Raw genomic sequence first — 8695 nt, forward strand, 5'->3', positions numbered from 1 at the left:
CGGACATCAATGCTCACCGAACACACAAAAACGGAATAACAAGAGTCTCACATCCATAGATACTGTTTGCTACAATAACTGACCATTGCAGTCAAGTGTTACATATATAGGGCCTTGAATGCCAGCACACCAAACTTAACCATTAGCAGAGATATTGGTCGAAAGCGCAAACCCAAGTCGTAACCTACAAGCATTCTGACTAGGAAGCGTCCTGGCTCGCTGGAACGTCACCAAGTTACTCTTCACCATCTCATGTTCTCTCTTACCTGGTCAATGAAATAACCAGTGGCAAGCCAATGAGTACTTTGAATGTAGTCGCAACAGCCCATGATGCGGATTATGTATTTGAGTGAAATGTGAAGTATAATTCAGCCTTTGTGGAAAGGAGGTTTTATAAGTGCGTAAACATGGTCAAGTATATAGATGGGCATGCATCCCTAGGTAAATAGTAACCATAACAACGGGTTACAGATGTCAACATTAATAATCTGAAGACTGAACACCTCATGTTCACCCTCCATGTCAAGTCACCAAACTTGACAGTATCATCTTTCTCAACCACACACACACACTTGGTTTATGCGGAAACGACTGGACGTATTTTAAGCAGGATTACCCAGTTGTCCTTGACCATGGACACAACTATTCGAATAGTTTTACACTCCACAGAGGTTGTACGCTCTACCCACGAGATGCCGAAAACTTCCATGTCATCCACGACTCGCGGTATATAACATACCTGAGGTACGTACCCGATCATTGCTTTTCCCCTGATGAAACTAGACAAAGAGCCACTCGATTGGTACCCAACCCACATGATGTACATCTTACGAGCACCAACTCTGGACCGTATCATCCATGCGGGGACCAACGGTGTGCCCGGAACACGTAAAAACGGCATAGTCGACCTACCTGGTACGACCCCATCACGAGAGTGAACATATTTGTCCCGCCACTACTAATGCGGGCTCTTTGCTATCACCGACCAAAGTAATCAACAAAGCCCCGTCCCATAAAGGGGTATCATGGTCGCACATGTAAGGTTGGGATGGTCGACACATCATAAATCTAATCCCATGTTTGATACCAATCACAAAAAACCTTTCCGGTACATCACTTCTTTCTCAAGTGGTCATCGAGCTCAATGGCATCACCTTCGGGCATTAGTGGCACCCGACGGGGTTTTTGTAAAGTCTTTGATTTCTTCTTAGTGTTACCATCACCATGCATATTCTCATCATATGCGTAGCACTACTACTACTTGTCAACTTTTAACAGTGTGACCCTCATAGGTGGTAGCGTCATGCTCAATGCAAGTGCTCCAGAGGAGCTATCATAAACACCATGTCGGGGTGTACCGATTAACCATGACTATATACATCGGAATAAAGTAATCAACAGGTCATGCATAAAACATTTTCTCAGACATGGACAAAGGGTTGCTTGCCTTTGCTCACGTAAGTCCTCGGGGTCTTTGAGGTCTTCCGGTTCGACTCCTAGTATTCCGTCTACTCCGTCAACTATCGTCGGAAACAATCATAGTAAGCCACACAACAAGCAGAAACAAAGGTGCTATATAAATAGGAGTTTTATTTTTCTTGGACCTCTCTGGTCATAAGTAAAATACATGAAGCTTTCTCTAGGAGATTTGGACCATCAAGGATTTTTGAATGGACGAAAGGAGGAATAGGTGATCCTTTAAGAAGCTCACAGAAAACATTCTGTTAAAAATGAGTGGAGGCACTCATTTGACAGAGCATGATTTTAGAAATATTTAGGAAATTGTTTCACTGAATTTGGAGTTGGTATGAATATTCTAGGGATTTTCTAACATTGGATAAATAGCAAAAATGAGCTATTTATTTAATGCAACAGAAACATGCCAGATAAAAATCTATACTTATACTAATTAGAGACTTCCTAGAAATTACCACGTTAATTAGAAATTATAAACCGTTTATCTGGTGGAACCGAGTAATTACGGTGGAGATTAATGCATCTAATTTTAATTCGGTAAAAAAAACTGTACAGGCCCACAATCCTTTTCATCACGTTTGTTCTCATCTATCCCTAACCTCACCAAGCCAACCATCCCCACACATCGCGTGCCTTGGATCGCGCCGCTGCCCTGCTCCCGTCGTTGTTCCCTTTCCCATCCGCCACTGCTCTCCATCGCATCCAGCCTCTGTCACATCCGATCGGCTCCACCGCCACCATGAACCATCACTCTCCTTGGTCTCTTCTCTTTGACATGCACACGACCGCAGATGCTTTTGGTGGTGTGTGGCGACGCGGCCGATCGAGGGAACCGGGGTGAGGCTGACTGTGTCCCGTTCGTCGATCTGCCCCCATCTCATGTTCCTCCTCTCAAAAGGTCACGTTCGCAGTTACTGCGACACACAATGCTATCCTCTTTTGCATCGGTGCCTATAGGTGACAGCAATGGTGTTCTGATGTGCCCTGTTGTACCCCTCCACACTTGAGGCCACCGAGGAGAAGATCATGCTCCCTGTAGAAAATTCGGCCATGTTCTAAGTGGCTAACCGGCAAGGTAATTTTCTGCACTGAAGTTCTCTCATGGAACTTGGGTGGGATGGATTGGCGGATGTGCTAGGTGGAGTGCCATTGTATGGGCATGTTAGTGGGCAGAATCTCCTCTCCCACACACACGAATTTGAGTTTGGCAAGGAACTGTGTCAATACTACTATCCTTTGGCTTTGCAATGGTGATTTGGATTGTTTTGTTTTTTTGAATCATGGTGGTTTAGTTAATTTGTTAACAGGTGTTTCAGTTAGGACTAAAAGTAGAGAGTGGTCGACTCGATTGAATTTGGCAGAGGATAACCGATTTTTTTAATAATTGGTGGTTTAGTTAGTTTTAATGAAATGGTTCATGGGATCAACTTCTATTTAGGTTACTATAGTGTATAGTATAGTTGTGTGGACTATCGGTGATGAAAAATACCCAATGCATTGCTTTATGTTGTCCAGTGTACTACAGTTTACTATCTCTATTGACAAATCTACAAGATGATGCAAAAATATTGCTTGCCGGTAGGCTGTGAACACATAGGCTATGTACAGACATGCATGTTGTAAGCAGTGCTCTCGCAAAACGGTGCTCCCTTTCCTTACTGTTGTTGCTAAATATTTGTTTTGTGGCATATCAGGGTTGGACGACATAATGCCAACGACCTCACCCTAGGAGTCCACTTCACGGTCATGGCATCCGCCTCCACCAATTTTCTAGAGGTAATTTATTCGATGCCCTCCGTTGGATGAAGATGCTCTATTATGTGTGGTTCGGTCAAATGTGGTTCATGCAAGCTGCCCTTAAGTCTTTATTGACGTTGGATAGAGCTGAGAAAAATCTGTATATGCTTACAATTTTGTGTGCCTTTTTCTAGGAGTTAAGTTCCAGAGACGAATGGGGAGGTCAACTTTGAGATGCAGCACTCTATGTGTTCACGCAATCGGAATGGCCGAAATATCATGCCAATATGAGGGACATCCAAAATATCAAGCCAATATGCGTTTTATGCCTTTCCTGTTAGGTATGTTATCATTGATTCATATGATTAGTTGGTACTTCAGAATAGGCACACACATGTTTTCCATCATAATCGAGAAAGTACAAATTTTAGATATGGATATTAAGCTATGAGGAGAACCTTATTGGCTTGGACATCATATTTTTTAGGTAGGCAATCTTTAGTTCATTATGATCAGTTAATATTCCTGAGCAGGGGAAGCCATATTGTCCACAAGGCTTGAGCAAGTCAGATTTCTGATATAGATTTTAAATGATCAAGACAACCTAAGTGGCTCTTTGCCAGGCCACCATTGCCGATATTTATGGAGCTGTTTTTAAATGTGCAAATGTCCAACCCATTAAGACACCCTTTTAGGTTACATAAGCAACTGCCAGTATTTGTGGTAGTGCATTTTACAACGATTTGCATAAATTCTGCTGAGGATAATTATAAAATGCACAAAGCATTTTAAGTTCTTTTTCCAGTTTTGTAAATACTGAATCAAAATATCGAATAAATATTTTTAGGTTCATTAATAAAGATATAGTGCTCATGTTTAGGAAGTGCCAAGTATTAGATGTTCCATGTCTTTATTAGCTTACTCTAAATTTAAAGTACTAAAAGGTCTGAGTGGTGAGCGCTACTTCTTTGTTATTTTATTGTGTCTTCACATTATAAAAACTAGTAAATGTGCCCGTGCGTTGCTACGGGCAAAACACGACTACACGAGGACTGTCTCGGTGTGTCATGGCAAGCACTAAAATTCATCTCTGCGGGTTGCCCTTTCCTTGACCAGTATGTACGATTAAAGCATGTATAATTATTTCCTATCTAAATAGCATCATAGATTTGTTGTTTTTGAAATAACACTGAACAAAAGCATGAGGGACTAAGAGCAGTAAGTTAGGAAACTCCTTTAGTACTCACATATTACATGAAGAATAAATACGCCCACAATCTTTGAAGGACTAAATACCATACTCAGAGAATTATCTACCATGTTTGCATTTATCTGTAGCTTTCCTTGATATTGCAAAATTCTGTGGAAACTTCTTTCTAGCTTCCAGTAACCACGACATCAATTCAGATAAACAAAATCCATGAGCGAAAAAAAATAAGATATGAAAGGGCCATTGGCAGTGACTTTTCATTTGTATATCTCATTTTTCAGTCATGTATATCGGATGCTCGCAAGTGTTCTGCATCAATTTGAAAAAGAAAAAAAATCTTACAAGTCTAACACTACCTACAAAATCTGAAACTATGTTCCAAGTAGCAGCATTTCCTACGATTTAAAGCTCCCTTGGGTGACTTTGGTTATTAGTGTTTGGCATGCAATTTTGATTGGCCTGCACTGGGAAAAATATTAAGTGACCATCAAGAATTGTTGTGAATTGATCAAAGCTTCACATGCATGATGTATTATGTTCATATGAGATAACAAGATGTTGAATTCATTAGAAGACAAATAGTACTCGTAAGTGTAGATTATTAGATCCTAAACCAGAGAACCAGAAATACTTGCATGGAGAGGTCATGACCCTGAGAATATATAGACAAACTCCTACAGGTTGAGAGCGCAATGTCAGTAGTACATTCATAACGTAGTTGAGCAACGTTCTACCCAAAACTGATTCATTTCTAAATTCTAATAAAGAAAAATAAAGCTATCTGTAATCTATATTGTCCACATGAGCAAATAAAGAATTCTTACAGAAGCACATTACATGAGCCAAATTATGAAGAAAACATGGCACGTGTTTATTATTAGGATTATCATCCATGGGATTAAAGAATTTAGTCCTCACGCAATATCAAGATTTACCTGGAAAGATTAAATACTAATAAGTGAACATATATAAATCATTGTGCCCATTTTGCTATTCTTGGATAGCTATAAGGTTTGCATCAATTTGTGAGGTTATCGTGCATGATCGGGGCGAAGTGCAGTGACAAGTTCAATTAACTTCCTGCAGAAGTATGCCAATAGCCTCATGAGTGACAACGGATACACCTCAGAGAGTGGACCTGAAAGGTAAGGCAAAACATACAGCATCATCAGCAGCTCGCCGAGGGAGGCAAGATCCAGTGGCAGCACCAGCGTACAAGAACAATAGTCAGATCATGACAAGGCCACCCAAACATGCCACACAAAGTAACAAACAACCTCACATACTTCAATTATTTTCCCTTTCTATAGAAAATCACTCTGCATTTTTCATAGATGTTGGGAAAGAACTATACAACAAACAAAGGAGGCAATAGTCAGATTAGAGATTCCTGGCATATGAATATATAAAGCAACAAAAAATTCGTTTGTTAACTATCGATTAAAACAAAAATACAAAAATAGAAGAATCGGGAAATATTACTATCTGCGCATAGCAAGCTAACTCAGAGAGCACTAACAGGGCATGTCTGGTTCTTTAGGATAGCATCGTAAAAGAACCGATCATATAAGATAACAACACAAAGATTGGTATCTAGTGCGTAATGATTAACACACAAACACAAATGCTTACCTCAAATAGAACCGACAGTTATTTATTACTCATACTCTCCTAGTTTTGTAATGCCATCCTTTAAGAATTGTGCCATGCATCCTGTGGATAAGCAGCAAGTTCAAGTTGGATACTATATACTGTAATAAATAAGCAGTAATGGCATGGATTCCAAGGTAAGACCGAAAACAGTTGTCGCAAGAAAACAGAAGTAAAGAGGATAAAATATTCAAAAGATGGTTAAGGGTCGACTCAGTGCTATGCTTTACTTCTTGTTGTTTGTACCAGGAGCCACATAATACACACTCTGTTCTTAGCTCTGTTCTCAACCAAGAGTGGTAACCAGCAGGGCAATCTACTCGATCCTGACCGCACAACTAATGTCCAAAAGCAACTTAGGAACAACCAGACTGCGCGAATAGACATCAGAGAGGAGGGAGCATTGTTCAAGTACCTCATTAGGCTTGACAGTTATTATGTGAGGAGTAAATGATGTCCCAGCTGAACCTACAGTTCAACAAATGAAATATCATAGTCAGCACCAAAAAAAAGTTCACAGATAATATGTTATGTTATGCAACTAAAACCAAACCTGGTACATTGCATTAATATTATATTTTATGCAAAAGGAAAATTCCAATTAGCTTGCAAATTTCAGAAGTTAACACAGTTTGAGACATGATACAAAAATGAGCAAAATAAAAATAATAAGACATAGAAGAATATTCTTTAAAAAAAGGAACCAATAACTTTTCTAATATCAGGAGGGCGGAGACGCCCACCAGCTGCAGCTCCCGCCGGAGCACGGGCTGCAGCAACAGATACATATCTATGATGTAGACTGTCAGATAGAGTGACTCAAACATGAGATCAAATTTCTGGTGGACCTCCAGGATCTAGTCCACCAGGATGCCCCCTCATCTTGGCATTGATCTCCACCTACAAGCCCCTGTAGTCTCCGGCTCGGCAGTCATTCTGTCAACAGAGCATGGATGGAAACAACACCGTCAGATTCAGAAGTTCTGTGGCAGAGCAGGGACATCCCACTACTTGCTATCAAGGGGGAGTCGATGGTCTTACCTCGGCAAACTTGTAAAACTTGTAGATATCTTCGATGTAATCAACGACGGCGAGCTGGCTGCCGCAGTCAAGCTTGTCGATGTCCTGGACTCCTGGATCTCTGGTTCAGTGGTTCTTCCGTGATTCCAGGTGCAAACTGGCATTGTAATGGTGGATCAGAATCAAATCAGACTCTTTGCACGCACATGTTTAGGAAGCTAGTGTTTGGCTGTTGACGGGTGACGCGCGCACCTTTGAGCGTACCGAGAGCACGTGCCTGAGGGTGGTGACCACCTTCTTCCTCAGTACTTGCGGACGGAGTTGACGCTGTCGGCCTCCGACTTGGTCACGTCGGTATCGGAGCTGATCTCGATCACGTGCTCTGGTGGAGGAGGGACGGGCTTGACATGAGCCCTCTGCAGCGCAGGTCTCGCCACCGGGTTCTTGGCCTTCTCCTGGGCGTTCTTGAGGAGTTGGGCGCCGAAGTTCCTCGTGACGGGGCGGTTCGCGGGCTCATGTAGCTGCGGCTTCCTGTTTCTAAGAAGGCACCATTAGCGGAAGATCCACAGGAAGAAGAAGGGGGTCGTACTGGATTGGGTAGTGGGTTTCTCCTCCTTACCCTTCAGCCGCGAGGAGGTTGACGACGTTGCCGATGTCGCCCAGGGGGCGCGCTGGTTGTTGGCCTCAATGTTGCCGATGTCGCCGAGGGCATGGCGGGTGTTCTTGGGGTCGGGCTTGCCGGCCATGGCCGCCTTCTGCTTGCCCATGGTGGGGACACCACCACCACCACCTAAGGTTGCACGGCAGAAACAATAAGAAATCAGATCCGTCGCTCGGAGGTGGATAAAATCAAACCACATCAAATCGTCATCACAGTCTAGCAGCAATCAAGGCAGACCAAAAACGAGGATTGGAAAGATGCACTTTACATAACTTTATACTCTCAAAAGACAGCAAAAAACTATGGTAACATCTCAATTGTAGCCAAATGCCAGTAGTGAAGTATCATATTAATATGCCCAGCGAGAACTAAATATACCTCCCGGATTACGTATAATGTTGTTTATTTTTGCGAAAGACGTATAATTTTTTGCATATGGTTGGTTAGACGGAGATGGTTATATAGTTGCGGATCTCATATTTAATTGCTTCAACTGTGGTAGGAGACAAGAAACTACATTAAAGTATAATGATTAGCAAGCGTTATAGACTAAACAGTATGACTGTATTTCCCGGCCCCTATTATCTTTCAAATAGTTATTTAATAAATCAGCAATGGTTAAGATAGTACATAATTCTAATTACTGAATTTTGCTTGGCGCCTACACTGTGATAACAACCTACATTATTTATTTCTAATAAAGAATAAACTTATATCATTTGATAAATCACACAGTCAAGTCAACATCCAGCAATGGTACCCACAAGGCCACAATGCAAAACATGAAAATTGTACCTCTAATATACATCTGGAACTCAATAGTATGCGATTCATGATGTTGCTATTGTGGAAGGTGAAGGACATGTCCATGTTCCGCTCTGGCTTGGTGCAAACCATTCTGACGAACCCAACCTACAGACCACCCAACCATCGTGTAAGAA

The 8695-nt window shown here is 41.7% G+C and overlaps 1 long non-coding RNA gene across 1 annotated transcript; it reads left to right on the top strand.

Moving 5' to 3' along the window:
* The first annotated feature begins 2065 nt into the window (after positions 1-2065).
* LOC123407547 lies at positions 2066-4750 on the top strand. The gene is made up of 3 exons (XR_006612631.1): positions 2066-2551; positions 3171-3252; positions 3408-4750. It is a non-coding gene; the product is annotated as an uncharacterized LOC123407547 (long non-coding RNA).
* Positions 4751-8695: the final 3945 nt, after the last annotated feature.

This window comes from Hordeum vulgare, chromosome 7H (assembly GCF_904849725.1).
Source record: "Hordeum vulgare subsp. vulgare chromosome 7H, MorexV3_pseudomolecules_assembly, whole genome shotgun sequence".
Classification (NCBI taxonomy): domain Eukaryota; kingdom Viridiplantae; phylum Streptophyta; class Magnoliopsida; order Poales; family Poaceae; genus Hordeum; species Hordeum vulgare.